The following is a 20,073-nucleotide window of genomic DNA, read 5'->3' on the forward strand; positions in this document are numbered from 1 at the left end:
TGTGACAGCATCAAAGCTATTTTTAGTGGAGTGATCACCGGCAAGAGGCTGAAAACGGCTGCTTTCAACTATAAACAGTGGAAAGAAAGGATCATTTATGCACTGCTGCAGCTCTTGAGTCCAATTCTATGGGAGACAAAGAGGTGTGTAAATCTCTTCTTCAAAGTTATGCAGGCGTCTTGTGCCTGTTCAGAGCCCCATCACCTCTGCAGAGAAGAGTAATGTTAATTTAGCGCTTGGCTGCCTGGGCTCTGAGTTAAACTAGATGCACTGATAATGGTGAATTATAGGACTGTCCTCCTAGGTGTCCATTCTGAAAAGAAGGCGATGTATAGATGCTCAGAAGCATCCAGTAAACTTTTATTTCCTGTAGGTCACAAAACTCAAGAGATGACAGGAAATGAGAGTTGGGTTATATCAACATCATGGTAGAGTGGAAAGAACATGAGTCACGTACTAGCTGCAGGACCCTCGTGATCTCACCTTTCTGAATTGTGTCCTTAGCTGCAAAATGAGGATCCTGATACCAGCTCTGTAGACTTCATCAGGCTAGTTTTTTTCAGCAGACATTTATTGAACACCTGCTCCGTGCCAGCTACTGAGAAATTTAGACTCAAAGAAGAGTTGTCGTCATCCTCCCAGAGTTCATGGTCTAGCCGCATAAACAAATAGATTACAATACAGGGTGATACCTGGAGAGAACAGCATGAGAGAGCCGGATGTGCTCCAGACATGGATGAAGGCAAGAAGGAGATGTCGGAAGAGCAGAATTTTCGAGAACGCGCCAGAGTTTGCAAAGAGGACAATAGAGGGAGTGGTGTTACAAGCGTGGCAGCTGAGTGAGCAAAGACAGAGGTGAGAGGCATTCCGGTGTGTTTGGGAGCCCATGAGCAACTTGGTGTTGCCAGAGCGAAAACCAAAAAAATATAAACAAATAAACACAAACAAGCAAAAACAAGACAAGGGATGGTAGGAGACGAAGCCGGAGCAGGTTGAGCCAGTCGCTTAGAGCTAGGAAAATTGGGAGTGACACAACCCACAGGGAGCCCAGGGAGTGGTTTTGAACACACGATTGACTGACTTTCACAAAAATTCAGTGGAGTCACTGCTAATGAAAGTCCGTACATCTGCGGAGATGAAGTGGTGGCAGTTTATTTAACATACGTGTGATAAGGATGCCCTAAACATAAAGCATTGTCCCAGGAAAGGCTAAGCCTGGGACAGTGGTCCTGAAACTGGGTGGTACGTGACTCCGTGGGGCTTTGCCTTGAAAGGAGGGCAGTGGAAGGTGCAGAGGTAACACCGTGGGAAGACCTCTTCCAGCGAGATTTAGTGCTGGGCTCTGCGAGCGAGTCAGGGGCGTGACTCGTGTCCTTCAGGAGCTCTCAGGCCAGGTGGCACCCATGAGGATGCTGTGAGCCTTGGACGTGAAGCGTGTGCTGTGTGTGATCAGTGGACACTCCCGGGCGAGCATGATGACCAGGCACCAGGAAGCACGGTCTACACGTGGGAGTCGAGTTCTCCCAGAGTTTTCGGGAAGCTAAGGGTTTCCTGAATGTGCTTCAGCCTTCACTTATGTTGTGGTAAGTCAAAGAAGAGGGAAGTCCAGAACAAAACAAAGCAAAACAAAAAATCTCTCACACAGCTACACTGACTGTTTTTACCCAGGAAGAAATGTTCCCACCTGTCACCATGTACCCTGGAATTGTGTAAAGTGCAGTCCTCACAACCCCATCTCTGTAACTGTGGCCAAGAAGTAACATTACTGTTCTGAAACTATATTCTCCTTGACTTTAATACTGTTAAGGAAGTTTAGCAACATTATTTGCTTTATTGTCTTTTTTTTTTTTTAACTTTTTATTTTATATTGGAGTATAGTTGATTAACAGTGTTGTGTTAGTTTCAGGTGTACGGCAAAGTGATTCAGTTATCCATATACATGTATCTATTGTTTTTCAAATTCTTTTCCCATTTAGGTTGTTACATAATATTGAGCAGAGTTCCCTGTGCTGTACACTAGGTCCTTGTTGGTTATCCATTTTAAATATAGCAGCAGTGTGTCCATGTCAATCCCAAACTCCCTGACTGCTTCATTGTCTTTTAAGGAGAGGAATGGATGTTTCTGTAGGTTTTCTAGAAGAATCAAATGGGTGTGAAGTTTTAGGTGAAGAGTCAGTTATATAAGCTCTAGCCCACATGGTGTGGGAAGAGGACCAGTCCACTTGGGTTTTCCAGTCATTTCTTCTCTGGTTTTCCTGAGTGGGGCTCAGGGTACACATGGGACGATTTGAGAATAAGAGAGTCACGGGCAAGTCCTGGCTTGGTACAGGTGGTGAGGGAGGTGGCGAGGGATCGCGGGGAGAGGAAGGAGTGGAGGGGGCATCTTTGAAGGTAGAGCCAGCTCTTCTTTATGCTCAGGTGGAAGTATTAGGACAAAGGCATAGTTTAGATGCTGATGCCAATCACAATATTTGTTGCCTTGGCAGATGTAAGAGATTACCTTTTGGAAATGGAAAAATGCTTTTTGTCACTTCAAAGCCAACCATAACTAGATCCAATAAACCATAGGAGAAATATTAAAAAAAAAAAAAAGAAAGAAAACAACTTCTGTTATGTACATCTCAACATTTGAACGCCTGGAGTTGGTACCCTTGATAGAACGTGTAGATGGAGATGTCCAGCTCTATAGCATCAGCTTTCCAAAATCAGCATTTATGTCTCTCATCTTCTTGGTGGAGCCCGGGGGTGGGACTGGCTCTCAAAGAGAGGAAATGAATTGTCAAGGTAAACCACGGTTTTGCCACAAATAGGTCATTTTCTTGTCTGTGACCAGTTTTCAGCATTGTAGGGAGTACTGGGAATCAAACGGTGTCCAAAACTTCGACTAAACATTTATATCTCTTGATCTCCACAAGCCTGAAAGATAAATAGGTCATAGTGACTTTTGTCTCTGTTGCTGAGGTTTTTCCCTGAAAGCTGTATTAGTGCAATGGAATAGTGATGGGTAACGTTATTAACATTATCTGTATTGTGCAGTGCATGTTTGTGACAGCCTCAAAACAACCCTTCAGTCCTGGGACGGAAGATAGGAGTGTGGCCGACCCTTCCTGCTTCTTGGTGACGGGCGATGGCCCAAGGATTTCAAGGCAAAATGATACTGAGTTCAAAACAAAATGATATTTTCGCTCAAGAGGTGATCCTCTTAAAGGAGTGGATTTGGGGGAAGGTCACTTGTCTCCAACTACGTGATACGGTTTCAGGTCCCCAGCTGGTTCCACCTGTTAGGCTGGAGCCTCTTTGCACAATTGTTCGAGATGCCACGAAACCGCTGCCACGGGAAGAGAGAAGGGCTGGGGTCCTCAGTCTCGACGCCCCTGCAGCCCAGCATGGCCAGAGGGCCACACTGTCCCTGTGCCACCCTAGGTCACTGCATCCCAGACCTGCCATCCTCACACAGGCTGCTCCTTGAAGGGTCTTGGTGTCTGTGTTCATGGGCAGTGACCCTGAGATAGAGAAATTCCATGACAAAGCCTCCAGGTTTCAACCCCCCAGGAACGTACCTAAGGGTATATTGAGGGGCTGCTCTCTGGGCTGGGATAATAGTCAGTGTTTACTGAGCAGGTACTAGGTACCACGCCCTGTGCTGAGCACCCAGCAAGATGGATGACACTTTTGGAGGGTCTGTAGTTTCCCCGGGGGGGGGGGGGGGCAGCTGGAGAGCTGGCAGGACAGTTGGTGTTGAAGTCTGTGTGTTGATGGCCGGGCTGCCAGGCTTCACACAAGGGACAGATACAGATCAAATCAGGGTAGGCCTCATGGAAGAGAGGAACTGTCCATGGTTTCTGCCCAGCAAGAGGGTTGTTGTCCAGAAGGTGCTAGTGTCCAGATTCATAGCTTAGTAATAGAGGGACCCAAGGGCAGTAGCGTCCAGAGCTGTGTGTCATTCTCTGAACAACCACGGATTCTTTATTTTATCTATTTAGCCAGCCATGGCCCTGCCTCTTGGAGGACAGGAGAGTTTCTTCATTGCTGTGTCCCCATAGCAGGTGTAAAGACATGTTATTCAATGAATGGATGAGTCAGAGGAAGGAAGGTGGGCAACCCAGCTCCTATTGCCAGAGCCTTGGCCCAGAGGAGCTGAAGCTCCACCTGCCCTACATGAGTGTCTGGCTGGCCATTAGGGAATGGCTGCATATTTATTTACTTATCTAGCTAGCTAGTTAGCTACTATTTGTTTTTTCAATTTATTTTCATTAAGTACTTATTAGAGGGCTTTTAAATTTTATTTATTTATTTATTTATTTATTTTTGGCTGTGTTGGGTCTTCGTTTCTGTGCGAGGGCTTTCTCTAGTTGCGGCAAGTGGGGGCCACTCTTCATCGCGGTGCGCGGGCCTCTCATTATCGTGGCCTCTCTTGTTGCAGAGCATGGGCTCCAGACGCGCAGGCTCAGCAATTGTGGCTCACGGGCCTAGTTGCTCCGCAGCATGTGGGATCTTCCCAGACCAGGGCTCGAACCCGTGTCCCCTGCATTGGCAGGCAGATTCTCAACCACTGCGCCACCAGGGAATCCCCCTATTTTTTCTTTTTATTTTTAGTTTTTCAAATTTTTATTGGAGTACAGTTGCTTTACAATGTTGTGTTAGTTTCTACTGTACAGCAAAGTGAATCGTTATACGTATACGATTATACGTATACAAAGTTATACGTATACATATATACCCTCTTCTTTGGATTTCCTTCCCATTTAGGTCACCACAGAGCACTGAGTAGAGTTCCCTGTGCTATATGTAGTAGGTTCTCATTAGTTATAGTAAAATCCACATAATATTAATTTATCATCTTAACTATTTTTAAGTGTACAGTTCAGTGGCATTAAGTGCATCCACATTGTGGTGCAATCATCCCCACCATCCATCTCCAGAACTAACTTCATCTTGCAAAACTGAAACTCTGTAACCATGAAACAACAACGCCCCATTCCCTCCTCCCCGCAGACCCTGGCAACCACCATTCTACTTTCTGCCTTTCATGAATTTGACTACTCTAGGTACCTTATATAAGCAGAATCATACAGTATTTGTCTTTTTGTGACTGGCTTATTTCACTTAATGTCCTCAAGGTTCATCTGTGTTATAGTATGTGTTGGAATTTCTTTCTTCTTCTTTTTTTTTTTTTTTTTTTTAAAGGCAGACTGCCACGTGCAGCGCCTCATTTGGATGTGTCTGGAGTCTTGGAAGCTTGACTACCCTACGTTCTCCTACAAATGGACCTTGAGAGCTTGTTTGGAGGTTCTAGCAGGGGAGCGCAGCTACTCGTATACCCTTGACCGAAGAACGGTCCTCCTCTATCGGGGAAGGTCGTCCTCTTCGACCGAGCGCGCAGCTTCGGGAGGGACGCACATGGAGCGGTGAGGGAGGAAGGGGACACCCGCCTAGCCAGCCAGATCAGCCGAATCAACCCTGGCGATCAATGGGGTGACAGATGTCGCAGCCAGATCGCCCTCACATCCTTTCTTCTTTTAAGACTGAATAATATTCCATTGTATGTATTTACCAGATACTCTTTATCCATTCATGCATCGATGGACACTCTGGTCGCTTCTGCTCTTTACCTATTGTGAATAATGCTGCTGTGAACATGGGGGTACAAGCAACTCTTTGAGTTCCTGCTTTCGGTTCTTTTGAGTATAGTCCCAGAAGTGGACTGGATCCTGTGGTAATTCTATGTGTAATTGTTTGAGGAACCACCACACTGTTTTCCATAGCGACTACACCGTTTCAGAGGGATGCCTCAGTTACTTAACTTTTTGTGTCTTGCCTTTCCTCTGTGAGTCTTCCAAATGCAATCCTCCTCCCTTCTGCACCACTGATGTCCTTTGAACTGGGCGGATGACCACAGTTGCACAGTCAGCCCAGATTCGGGAGCTACCTCTAACCTCTCCCAACCACCTTTGAAAAAGCTAAGTTTACCCCATTGGCCCCTGGGCAGATGTCCTCTGGGGAGTCCCAGGCTGCTCCTGAGATTAAGCTGGAACCAAACTGGCCCTAGACTTGTAGCTCTTGGAACAGCTGCTCAGCTTTCCTCAACTCCACCATTTTAATTGTGATTAGTAGGTTCATTTGCATCTAAAAGGAGTCGTTTTCTTATCAGCACCATTGAGTTGGGAACCAGTGTACTCCATTTATATAGAGTGGCCCATTTTAACCAGGCCCATTAAGCAGTAAACGTAAATGTGGGTGTTTTACAAATGCAAATATATCATGCAAATAATGTACTTTATGCTGAATGATGCCTTGGTTTTCATATGTAAAATTAGAAACTGTGTAGCACAAAGATAATGATAAACACCTTTGCATCTGTTCATAAGATGTGTCATGAGCTGTATGCATCTAAAATTGTAGCCCTGGCTTCAGGCAGAATTTCTTCAGTATACTCAAACATGCATTCCATATTATCAAAAATATACATGTACTTATCTAGTTATTTATATATTCCTAAGTAATCAAAATATCAAAAGAGTAATCCAAATTACCTCACATATTACTTACCATCAAAGATGAGATTTATAATTTTGTTTCCAATTTTAAACATTTTTAAGTTTTTATCTGAGCTGATGATAGTGGAAGAAGGAATGTTACTTACTATATAGGCTAGTTCCTTTGTAAGAGAATTATGTCTACTAAGAGAATTTTTTAGAACTCCTACTGTGTGAAATAATTCTATTTATGATATGCAGGTAGCATTTCTGCAATTTTACACCATCACTTAGTAGAATAATAGCAACAATTTTTGTGTACAGTGAACTTGGCTAAATTCTAGGAGGGGAGTCACCTTTAATCTCTGCCTACATGGGGTTTCTGCCCTTTGGAAAGGTAAGACACACACCTATGGAAAGTGAATTAAAGGTGTAAGACATCAGATCAGGAAATATCACATAGTACGATCAGCTGCCAAATTAACTGCACTATACAGGAATTACCAGATAGACTGTACTATACAGGAATTACCAAATTCAGAGTGGGGAGAGGTTCCAGTGTGGGAGTGACCAGAAAAAGATCCGGGATTTGAGTTGAACCATAAAGGATGGATGGGAGTTGAATAGGCAAAGAGAACATGGGAGCAGGGCATTTCAGCAGAGGGGAACAGAATTTGAAACCACACAACCCAGATTGGGACTTGAACCCAGTGTCTTTTAATTGAGATCACACACCTGGTCTCAGGACTTAATGAAGCTCAGGTTCTTTTATGTCCCCTCACAGAAGGAATTCAGTGAGAAACAAAGTGATAGGTAAGAAGTGGATTTATTTAGAGAGAAACACATTCCATAGACAGAATGGGGTCTGTCTCAAAAGGTGAGAGCGGCTCCAGGGCATGGGGTCGTCTTGGAAAGTGAGAGCGGCCATGGGACAAGCACACTCCACAGACAGAGTGTGAGCCATCTCAGAAGGTGAGAGGCCCCGAAATATGGGGTGGTTAGTTTTTACGGGCAGGGTAATTTCATAGGCTAATGAGTGGGAGGATTGTTCCAACTATTGATATTGTGGAGAAGGGGAGGAGATTTCCAGGAATTGTGCCACCGCCCACTTTTTGACCTTTTATGTGTAGCCTCAGAACTGTCATGGCACTGGTGGGTGTGTCATTTAGCATATGCTGATGTATTACAATGAGCATATAATGAGGCTCAAGGTCCACTGGAAGTCGAATCTTCCATCATCTTGGACCTAGTTGGTTCTAACCAGTTGATGTTGTGTCTTCAATGGCTGTGTCATTCTTTTAAAGGTTGTTCCCTGCCCCCTTCCCTCCTGTTTCAAATTGGCTTGAATGGGTCATAGAAATATATAGGGTACGAGTGTGTTCTGGAGACCTGCCTCAGGTGGTATGTTGGGGAGCAGGGGAAACATGTTGAGAAGGAATAGAAAGGCCTCTTAGGGGCAGAGAACCTATTGGACTTAACTCTGCCCTATAAGCTACTGGTTTTCACCCACTTTTATAACCATCAAGCTCTTCAAATGAAAAATTATGTGGAAACTCAACACGTCAGACACCTGAAAAATGAGATGCTTTTTTTTTTAAATTAATTTTTATTGGAGTACAGTTGCTTTACAATGTTGTGTTAGTGTCTACTGTACAGCAAAGTGAATCAGCTATATGTATACATATATCCCCTGTTTTTTGGCTTTCCTTCCCATTTAGGTCACCACAGATCAGTGAGTAGAGTTCCCTGTGCTATACAGTAGGTTCTCATTAGTTATCTATTTTATACATAGTATGAATGCTTTGTTGACATTGGTGCAGGGCCTCACCTAGACACCTGTCCCCCACGCCCACCACTGACAGCACTATAGGCACCCCCTGGGGGTTCCCTGGGGAACAGTTTGCAAACCAAGGGGAGAGCTGAGGAAAATGCTGTGCTCTGAGAGGACAGCAAAGATATTAGGCAGGGAGAACTGGGGTTGGGGGAAAGACTGGAGATGGCAGACCTATTAGGATGCTAGTGGGAACATCTGCATATGAGTTGACACAGTAGAGTAGAAACACAAAGGAAGGGAAATTGTCAGAGATTTTTGAAAGAAGGGGTTGGCAGGAATGGATGACAGCAGATGGGAGTTCAGGAGAGAACCCTGTTTGAGATCCCAGATTTTTTTTTTTTTAACATCTTTATTGGAGTATAATTGCTTTGCAATGGTGTGTTAATTTTGCTTTATAACAAAGTGAATCAGCTATATCTCTACATAGATCCCCATATCTCCTCCCTCTTGCATCTCCCTCCCAACCTCCCTATCCCACCCCTCTACGTGGTCACAAAGCACTGAGCTGATCTCCCTGTGCTATGCGGCTGCTTCCCACTAGCTATCTATTTTACATTTGGTAGTGTATATATGTCCATGCCACTCTTTCACTTCGTCCCAGCTTACCCTTCCCCCTCCCCGTGTCCTCAAGTCCATTGTCTATGTCTGCGTTTTATTCCTGTCCTGCCCCTAGGTTCTTCAGAACCTTTTTTTTTTTTTTTTAAGATTCCATATGTATCTGTTAGCATACAGTATTTGTTTTTCTCCTTCTGACTTACTTCACTCTGTATGACAGACTCTAGGTCCATCCACCTCACTACAAATAACTCAATTTCATTTCTTTTTATGACTGAGTAATATTCCATTGAATATATGTGCCACATCTTCTTTATCCATTCATCTGTCGATGGACACGTAGGTTGCTTCCATGTCCTGGCTATTGTAAAGAGAGCTGCAATGAACATTGTGGTACATGACTCTTTTTGAATTACGGTTTTCTCAGGGTATATGCCCAGTAGTGGGATTGCTGGGTCGTATTGTAGTTCTATTTTTAGTTTTTTAAGGAACCTCCATACTGTTCTCCATAGTGGCTGTATCAACTTACATTCCCACCAACAGTGCAAGAGGGTTCCCTTTTCTCCACACCCTCTCCAGCATTTATTGTTTGTAGATTTTTTGATGATGACCATTCTGACTGGTGTGAGGTGATACATCATTGTAGTTTTGATTTGTATTTCTCTAATGATTTAGTGATGTTGAGCATTCTTTCATGTGTTTGTTGGCAATCTGTATGTCTTCTCTGGAGAAAGGTCGATTTAGGTCTTCTGCCCATTTTTGGATTGGGTTGTTTGTTTTTTTGGTATTGAGTTTCATGAGCTGCTTGTAAATTTTGGAGGTTAATCCTTAGTCAGTTGCTTCATTTGCAAATATTTTCTCCCATTCTGAGGGTTGTCTTTTTGTCTTGTTTATGGTTTCCTTTGCTGTGCAAAAAGCTTTTAAGTTTCATTAGGTCCCATTTGTTTATTTTTGTTTTTATTTCCATTTCTCTAGGAGGTGGGTCAAAAAGGATCTTGCTGTGATTTATGTCATAGAGTGTTCTGCCTATGTTTTCCTCTAAGAGTTTCATAATGTCTGACCTTACATTTAGGCCTTTAATCCATTTTGAGTTTATTTTTGTGTATGGTGTTAGGGAGTGTTCTAATTTCATTCCTTTACATGTAGCTGTCCAGTTTTCCCAGCACCACTTATTGAAGAGGCTGTCTTTTCTCCATTGTATATTCTTGCCTCCTTTATCAAAAATAAGGTGACCATATGTGCGTGGGTTTATCTCTGGGCTTTCTATCCTGTTCCATTGAGCTATATTTCTGTTTTTGTGCCAGTACCATACTGTCTTGATTACTGTAGCTTTGTAGTATAGTCTGAAGTCAGGGAGTCTAATTCCTCCAGCTCTGTTTTTCTTTCTCAAGATTGCTTTGGCGATTTGGGGTCTTTTGTGTTTCCATACAAGTTGTGACATTTTTTGTTCTATTTCTGTGAAAAATGTCATTGGTAGTTTGATAGGGATTGCATTGAATCTGTAGATTGCTTTGGGTAGTATAGTCATTTTCACAATGTTGATTTTTCCAATCCGAGAACATGGTATATCTCTCCATCTGTTTGTATCATCTTTAATTTCTTTCATCACTGTCTTATACTTTTCTGCATACAGGTCTTTTGTCTCCTAGGTAGGTTTATTCCTAGGTATCTTATTCTTTTTGTTGCAGTGGTAAATGGGAGTGTTTCCTGAATTTCTCTTTCAGATTTTTCATCATTAGTGTATAGGAATGCCAGAGATTTCTGTGCATTAATTTTGTATCCTGCTAGTTTACCAAATTCATTGATTAGCTCTGGTAGTTTTCTGGTAGAGTCTATAGGATTCTCTATGTATAGAATCATGTCATCTACAAACAGTGACAGCTTTACTTCTTCTTTTCCGATTTGGATTTCTTTTATTTCTTTTTCTTCTCTGATTGCTGTGGCTAAAACTTCCAAAACTATGTTGAAGAATAGTGGTGAGAGTGGGCAACCTTGTCTTGTTCCTGATCTTAGAGGAAGTGGTTTCAGTTTTTCACCACTGAGAACGATGTTGGCTGTGGGTTTGTCATATATGGCCTTTATTATGTTGAGGTAAGTTCCCTCTATGCCTACTTTCTGGAGGGTTTTTATTATGAACGGGTGTTGAATTTTGTCGAAAGCTTTTTCTGCATCTATTGGGATGATCATATGGTTTTTATTCTTCTGTTTGTTAATATGGTGTATCACATTGATTGATTTGCATATATTGAAGAATTCTTGCATTCCTGGGATAAACCCCACTTGATCATGGTGTATGATCCTTTTAATGTGCTGTTGGATTCTGTTTGCTAGTATTTTGTTGAGGATTTTTGCATCTATGTTCATCAGTGATATTGGCCTGTAGTTTTCTTTCTTTGTGACGTCTTTGTGTGGTTTTGGTATCAGGGTGATGGTGGTCTCGTAGAATGAGTTTCGGAGTGTTCCTCGCTCTGCTGTATTTTGGAAGAGTTTGAGAAGGATAGGTGTTAGCTCTTCTCTAAATGTTTGATAGAATTCGCCTGTGAAGCCATCTGGTCCTGGGCTTTTTGTTTGTTGGAAGATTTTTAATCACAGTCTCAATTTCAGTGCTTGTGATTGGTCTGTTTATATTTTCTATTTCTTCCTGGTCCAGTCTCGAAAGGTTGTGCTTTTCTAAGAAGTTGCCCATTTCTTCCAGGTTGTCCATTTTATTGGCATATAGTTGCTTGTAGTAATCTCTCATGATCCTTTGTATTTCTGCAGTGTCAGTTGTTACTTCTCCTTTTTCATTTCTAATTCTATTGATTTGAGTCTTCTCCCTTTTTTTCTTGATGAGTCTGGCTAATGGTTGATCAATTTTGTTTATCTTCTCAAAGAACCAGCTTTTAGTTTTATTGATCTTTGCTATTGTTTCCTTCATTTCTTTTTCATTTATTTCTGCTCTGATCTTTATGATTTCTTTCTTTCTACTAACTTTGGGTTTTTTTGGTTCTTCTTTCTCTAATTACTTTAGGTGTAAGGTTAGATTGTTTATTTGAGATGTTTCTTGTTTCTTGAGGTAGGATTCTATTGCTATAAACTTCCCTCTTAGAACTGCTTTTGCTGCATCCCATAGGTTTTGGGTCGTCGTGTTTTCATTGTTATTTGTTTCTAGGTATTTTTTTATTTCCTCGGTGATCTCTTGGTTATTAAGTAGTGTATTGTTTAGCTTCCATGTGTTTGTATTTTATACAGATTTTTACCTGTAATTGATATCTAGTCTTACAGCGTTATGGTTGGAAAAGATACTTGATAAGATTACAATTTTCTTAAATTTACCAAAGCTTGATTTGTGTCCCAAGATATGATCTATCCCGTAGAATGTTCCATGAGCACCAGAATTTTTAACTTGAGCATTTTACGGGCAATCACCAAAAGCTGAGTCATTTTTTTTTTTCTTTTTGTGAGGAATGCTGAGTTAAATTAATTGGTAACTTTTATTCTTTCAACAAACATTGACAGGTACAGCCAAGTTCCAAGCATTGCCGTAGGTGGTAGGGATTTAGGAGAAGACAGACTCAGATGTCGCAGTGTTTCAGGGAGTGAGTGCACTGTGTGTAAAGGGAGACAATCACAGACACTGTGGTGGGCTGAGTTGTCCCCTCCAAAACTTCATATATTGATATTGGGTCCTAACACCCAGCACTCCAGAATATGATCTCATTTAGAAATATTGTCATTGCAGTTGTTAGTGAAGATGAGGTCATACTGCAGTAGGCTGGACCCCTAAGCCAATATAAAAAGGAGAAATTTGCACACAGAAAGCACACACAGGGAGAATGCCATATAAACATGAAGGCAGAGACGGGGTGATGCATATATAAACCAAGGAAGGCCAGGGATTGCCTGCAACCACCAGAAACTAGGGGAGTGGCATAGAACAGATTCTCACTTACAGCCCTTAGAAGGAACCATCCTTGACTTTGGACTCCTAACCTCCACAACTGTGAGAGAAGAAATTTCTATTGTTTTAAGATACTTATCTGTGGTACTTTGTTATAACAGCCCTAGAGAACCAATAGAGACACTGAGAAATCCAGGGCAGTTTGGAAAGTGCCCGTGGGGACCGGCAGGGGAGACAGAGGCGGGAAACTGGCTCCCTCATTTGAATCGATGTGGCACGGGGGGATGCAGCCAGAAATACATTCCAGAGTCTGGAGGCAAGATCAGCTCGAGATACAGAATTGGAAAAGCCACATTTCCCAGGAGTTCATGAACTCTCCTAAGAAAGGAGAATGAATAGAAAAGAAGAGAGGGCTAAAACTCTAGGAATACCCATCATTATGGGGCTAAGGCTGGACAAAGAGCTAGCAGATTTCATAGAAAGGAGAGTGGGAGGAGGAGAGCCAGGCTAGGTGGGTGTTGTGAGGCTAAACTTGGAAAGAGTTTTAAAGAGATAATGTCAAAAGTGATAGAGAGTTTATGTCATTAGAAAAAAATAATAATAAAGTAAGCCTCTCATGTGAGTGCATGTGGGCGGGCATGGAGTGGGCAGGGGAGAGGGACTGTAGAGCCATCAAGGCCCTTAGCCCTGAATGGCGGGGTGACTTGGGGGCCTCTGATGACCCAGACGTGAGGGGATCGCAGCCAGTCCGGGGACACCATGACACAGAAGAGCAGAGGTCTGGCACTGTCGCCCAGCTCCTGGGCTTGGTTAGTGCATGGCAGGGTCATGGGGGCCAAGAGGAGGATCTGGACACTAGGTGATGTTGGATGATGGGTCAGCTATGAAGTCCTGGAAGGGGGAGGCGAGGGGAGACAAGGGATAATGGCAGGAGGAAGGATGCCAGAGGAAAAGAGGGCAATAGGGGTGCTGCTTTGGCAAAGAAGAAGGTGCAGACACAGGTAGAAATAACGGAGGGTGAGTGAGCTTGTGAGGAATGGCTTTGGTTTTAGAAAAGAGGAGGTGACGTTTCTGCCTGATGAGATATGGACCAGGGGGCGAGGTGGGGGGCAGGGGGGTTGAGACTTGGCGAGTGGAGAGAAGAGCGAGGGCAGCTTAGTCGGGTTGCTGACCATCAGGTAATGGTTCTTGGCTGGGGGCCATTTTATCTCCCAGAGGACACGTGGTAGTTTCTGGAGACATTTTTATTTGTTACAACTGGGGAGGGTTGGTGCCGGGATCTAGTGGGTAGAGGCCAGGGAGGCTGCCGAACACCCTAGCACCCACGGGACGGCCCCCACCATAAAGATGATCCAGCCCTAAAGGTCAGCAGTGCCAAGGTTGAGAAACCCTGCCACAGGTCAACAGCACATCTCAAACGTGTCTGAGGAGGGAAGCCCTAAACTTCATAGCATACTTCGTGGAACATTATTGATGTGTTTAAAATCGTACAGTAGATCTTGCTCCAGAGCAGCCATCCCTGTCTGAGTCTCACAGCTGTTCCCCCCCATCCGCTCCAGCCTAGCACACCCTTGGCTGTGATGGGCACACAGGAATGCTTTGCAGGTTGATCCAGTTGGAGACAGGATGAGTCTCCAGTCTTTTTAAAAAATTTTTAAATTTAACTTAATTTTTTTATACAGCAGGTTCTTATTAGTTATCCATTTTATACATATTAGTGTATATATGTCAATCCCAGTCTCCCAATTCTCCAGTCTTAACATTTGGCTAAGGTGACAAAGCCATTCCATTTCTTACCAGGATCCGAGTTTTGCCTTCAGAGTGATCTTGCCACACTCTCCGTTGTGGCTTTTGTGGTCCTTGCTGGTTATTGGCTGATCACTTCAGTAATGCCTTCCCAATAATTGTCAGCCTCTGAAAACTGGCCAGTCCTGGTACCTTTCCACCTGGTCTCTTCTGCCTCTTGATTGCCTGATCCTGAAAGGTCACTGTGGGCAGCCATACTTAATAGTTTGGATCTATGCAGGATTCTGGGCAGAGCTGTCTTTTTTTAGCTTTCTTTAGAGTAGGTGGCATCCGTGAAGCTGCTTCTTCCAGCCTATTGATTTTTAGAAAGTGTTCATTGCTACTTCGGGTGGAGGAACGTTTGCAAATGAGATGATCTCAAAGCATCCTTAAGGGGAAGAGGAAGATGAAGGTGCGGTTAGCTCTTCCGTCACAGAAATGAAGCCAAGAGCCTAACTGGGAGAGTCCACAGGATGTAGGAGGAAGTGTTGGCACCGAGCACATCATTTAACTTCTCTGAACTGCAGTTTTCTTGTAATCAAGACAACCACTGGGGTTTTTGCAGTTCACAGAGTGTCCTTTGTACATGCATCATCTCATTTAATTCTCCAGCACTACATGCTGTAACTGCTCCCTGTTTGTAGCAGTGGAATTGAGACCTGTTTTCAGCTTGTGTTTTCAACAGACAAATTCCTTGAGTCCAAATCTTGTGCTGTCCCCACCACAGCTCGGATGGAACCAGGTGGCCACTGAGATCCCTTTGAATGTCAACATACTCTGGTTTTATATGGAAGGTTGTAAAAGTCCCTGAGACTTCTGAACTTCTGAACGTCCCTGAGAATTCTGAACTTTCAACTGGACTCTTTAGTGATGCGTCTCAAATTATGAAGGGTGTTTTGTGAAACTTGAGACCGTCTCACACACGTCTCTCTGATTCCTGCATTCCAAACTTGAAGACTGGCATCCTTCACCCAACGTGTCTGTGTTAGTATGTGGTGTAGGTCATATTTGTTTTTCTATGACATTCTGTTGATCAATCCACAGTTAGAATTAACAGTAGAATTCCCAGTATTTTTTCAGGAATTTCCGCCTTCATTACAACTGCTTTGACTGTTTTATTCCTGGAGAAACACAGTCTGATGGTAGATTTCACACATCCAGCGGGACTGCCTTCACATTGTTTCTGGTGCTAAGAATATGTCAGAGATCCGCTCAGCTGCCTGAAGACTAGCAGGCAAGCTCTGGCCTCTGTAAGGACCAGGTTAGGATAGGCTGGTCTCACCACATCCCTTTCCGCTGTTTAGTGTACTTTGGGCCACTCTGGCAGAGGTGCTAACTGCAGGGGACCTTCAGAAACACAGCATGTAGGTTGATCTTTCACTGCCCAAAACTCTTTAGACTTTGATTCACTTCTTCTGGGGTCCTTCCTGTATTCATTCTTTCTCTCTCTCTCTCTCTCCCTCTATCATTTTACAGTAAAAATTTTTTGTTGTGGTAGTAAAATACACATAACATAAAGTATACCATCTTAGCCGTTTAAGTGTACAGTTCAATAGTGTTAAGTACATTCACATTATTGGGTAACCAACCCCCATAACTCTTTTCATCTTACAAAACTGCAACTCTGTACCCATTAAACAACTCCCTACTCCCCCCTCCCTCCAGCCTCTGGGAACTCCCCTTCTACTCTGTCTCTGTGAATTTGAAATTTGTCCTTTTGTGACTGGCGTATCTCACTTAGCATAATGTCCTCGAGGTTCATCCATGTTTCAGTACCCTGTTCTGTCTTTCAGATCAACCAGTTCACATTTGGCAACTGGGTTCTTAGACAAAAAGTACTTTTTAAAAAGTACTTAGAGGGCTTCCCTGGCGGCACAGTGGTTGAGAGTCTGCCTGCCAATGCAGGGGACACGGGTTCGAGCCCTGGTCTGGGAGGATCCCACATGCCGTGGAGCAACTATGCCCGTGAGCCACAATTACTGAGCCTGCGCGTCTGGAGCCTGTGCTCCGCAACAAGAGAGGCCGCGATAGTGAGAGGCCCGCGCACCGCGATGAAGAGTGGCCCCTGCTTGCCTCAACTAGAGAAAGTCCTCGCACAGAAACGAAGACCCGACACAGCCATAAATAAATAAATAAATAAATTTTTAAAAAAAGTATAAAATAAAGCATTAAAAAAAAAAAAGTTTCCAAAAAAAAAAAAAAGTACTTAGAAAAGAAGTACTTTTCCTAATTTTCTTTTCTTAGACTCACAGCAAGTCCAGGCTGGTGAATACAGGTGTGGATCTTGCCAGAACCTCCCAGGGTCTTGGTTAGAGTTCATCCGGTTCTGACAATGATGACAGCTCATGGGTGTCACATGACAGATGACATCATTATGCCAAGAGCCACCTTAGGGCCGGACGACCTGTTGACCTACAGTGTCGCCTTGGGGGCTGGAAGAACTGCAGCTGAGCGTGTGAGGCCCAGGGAGAGACAGAGCTCTGAGTCTCTGGCAGATGCTGGTGGGGTGGAAGGGCACATCCCTTGGGATTTGCTGGCTCAGCTCTGGTCTTAATGATCGGCCGGATCAATGCTCTCAAATGCCAGTTGACAAACTGCCTTTTCTGGCAGGCCAGGCCCTCTTAACCTGTTGCTCGACTTCCTTTGCCACACGTGGGGTTGGCTTCTGGTGCTGAAGGTCATGAGCTTTTGTTAGAGCATTACTGAAGTGAGACATTGGTGGCGCCAGCGTTGTATTGTTTCTGCTAATATGAGCCCACGTGTCTGTCTTTCGCATCTGGTGAGCCTGATTGCTTTTTCTAGCCTGGGATTTTGCCTTGGAGAGATTCCTAGTGAAATACCGTCCACAGCCTTCTTCCATGGAGAAGGATAGCTAAGGGTTTGGTGCCGAAAGACTGGAAGAGAAAGCTGGACGATGAGAAATGAAACCGGGGCCATTGACGTGTGTCTCTGTGGTGCAGTGGGCTGGTCTTGGGCTGGTCACTCACCAGCCGTGTGATGACTTGGACAAGTCCCTCCATCTCCTCACCTGAAGAATGGAGAAAGTGGGTTCTGCCTTGCCCTCTCATGGGATCGGAGGATCCCACAGAAAAGTGTTGATCATTGTGCTCTGTACGTGGTAATTTGGCATCCTGTCTTCAGGCAATGTGAGCACCATTGTAAGGTGATTAAAACCCACCCTGGTAGGTTGAAGGGGGCCCTAGTGGCCACTTCCCATGGCAGTGACTATTTACAAGTTCACTGGCATTTTGGTGACTTGAGTGTGGAGAGTCCCCCATCCTCCTCTGCACAGGCCACCCACCCTCCCCTCCTTGATTTGCCACACAAATGAGTGGTTTCCAGGGTGGCCTGAGATACTCCCACAAAGATCTCAACCACTAGCTTCTCTGAATTACTATGGTTGTTATACATTTTTAAGTAACTTTATATACTTTTTAAAAGCTAACTTTGAGCTTTAAAGGTCAGTGAGCCAGGGATATCTCCAGATGGAGGAAAAAAATCAGTTTGCTGTCTCCCCAACCTGTAGCCACTAGGGCCATAACCGTTGGCCTTTCCACAAGCATTTCTAGTCTCTTTAGATAGCGTCACAGAGGTTATAGCTAGCTAAGTATGACAGTAAGCTCCTAGAGGCCATAAAATATGGCTTCTAATTTTTCTCTCCATGTCCAAGCACAGTTTTCAACAAGCTCTTAATAAATCCTTAACTCTCCTAACAGTTAGAAGATGTCATTTGGAGGGACCATCCCAAAGAACAGTGTAGAATATGGGGTCACTGAGCTCAAAAGCTTTGCAATTAGCATGGCAGGAATCGAGCCCACAGGTGAATGCATCAGTCACAACGGGTGCTACGTCAGAGCAGGTAGGTGGGCCAGTCCAGATCTGTCTCCACTGTGAGAGTGTAGATTACACCGGCAGCACAGCAGAACGACCAGAATAGCGATCAGTGACTTAGGTACATTAAAAGGATGTTGTAGAAATCTTGAAGTAGATTTCTATCATACAGAGAATTTTCCTTAGCTAAACCACTGGATTTACCCGTCCTCCGTTCCCCACGTTTACTCCATCCCTGGCGTCTACTCAGTTTTCAGCCAAATCAAGTTCAGAATAAAAAGGAGATTTGGAGGGAAGTGAGCTGGATATTCAGGCTCCTGCACTAATAGTCAATTATTGAATTCTCCAGAAGCGCCAACTCCTCTATAATGAAGTCCTCAGTTTTTAAATATCTTTAGAAATCAGGTGATTCAGTGTTGGCCACAGCCAGCTGGCTATTTCCTGCTTTCTTATAAAAATAAGATGGTAGAATCCCAGGAGCTGGCTGGGGTTGTTAAAAGATAATCTTAAGCATTTTAATGCACATTATTCTTCATGCAACTTTGAGCCTTAACAGCCTCAAATCGGAATAGGACAGGAATCACATAGAAGAGAACTCAGCTTGCTGCCATCATCCTGCAGCCCTGAGACCCCAGCCAGATCTCCTGTTGTCCTGTGCAACTCCTGGCCACTCAGAGGCCACAGCAGCCAGAGCTGAGAATCAGGGCTGCAGGAGAAGCCATAGCTGGGATGCATTATCCTCACTTACTCTGAGTGGAGTGGATCCGAACCAAAATAAAACAAAAGTTTTATCATTTACATCAAGGTTCATACTGTGTGTTTTCTAACACGTTTGACATTGCTTTTTTTTTTTTTTTTTTTTTTTTTTTTTTTTTTTTTTTTTTTTTTATACTGCAGGTTCTTATTAGGCATCAGTTTTATACACATCAGTGTATACATGTCAATCCCAATCGCCCAATTCAGCACACCACCATCCCCACCTCACCGCAGTTTTCCCCCCTTGGTGTCCGTATGTCCATTCTCTACATCTGTGTCTCAACTTCTGCCCTGCAAACTGGCTCATCTGTACCATTTTTCTAGGTTCCACATACATGCATTAATATACGATATTTGTTTTTCTCTTTCTGACTTACTTCACTCTGTATGACAGTCTCTAGATCCATCCACGTCTCAACAAATGACTCAATTTCGTTCCTTTTTATGGCTGAGTAATATTCCATTGTATATATGTACAACATCTTCTTTATCCATTCGTCTGTTGATGGGCATTTAGGTTGCTTCCATGACCTGGCTATTGTAAATAGTGCTGCAATGAACATTCGGGTGCATGTGTCTTTTTGAATTACGGTTTTCTCTGGGTATATGCCCAGTAGTGGGATTGCTGGGTCATATGGTAATTGTATTTTTAGTTTTTTAAGGAACCTCCATATTGTTCTCCATAGTGGCTGTATCAATTTACATTCCCACCAACAGTGCAAGAGGGTTCCCTTTTCTCCACACCCTCTCCAGCATTTGTTGTTTGTAGATTTTCTGATGATGCCCATTCTAACAGGAGTGAGGTGATACCTCATTGTAGTTTTGATTTGCATTTCTCTAATAATTAGTGATGTTGAGCATCTTTTCATGTGCTTCGTGGCCGTCTGTATGTCTTCTTTGGAGAAATGTCTATTTACGTCTTCTGCCCATTTTTGGATTGGGGTGTTTGTTTCTTT

The 20,073-nt window shown here is 43.6% G+C and overlaps 1 protein-coding gene across 5 annotated transcripts in view; it reads left to right on the forward strand.

Moving 5' to 3' along the window:
• LOC103019590 (EF-hand calcium-binding domain-containing protein 11-like) overlaps window positions 1–20,073 on the forward strand; it is a 238,117-nt gene that overhangs the window by 163,418 nt on the left and 54,626 nt on the right. Inside the window, exon 7 of one of the 5 annotated variants that reach the window (XR_009007396.1) lies at window positions 5,188–6,341. The exons of the other annotated variants lie outside the window; for them this stretch is intronic. The gene's annotated coding sequence lies outside the window, so the exon portion shown is untranslated. Of the gene's footprint in view, window positions 1–5,187; window positions 6,342–20,073 lie in introns of those variants that run through there. 5 annotated transcript variants of the gene reach the window in all.

The sequence above is a fragment of the Balaenoptera acutorostrata genome, chromosome 3 (genome assembly GCF_949987535.1).
Source record: "Balaenoptera acutorostrata chromosome 3, mBalAcu1.1, whole genome shotgun sequence".
Lineage (NCBI taxonomy): Eukaryota > Metazoa > Chordata > Mammalia > Artiodactyla > Balaenopteridae > Balaenoptera > Balaenoptera acutorostrata.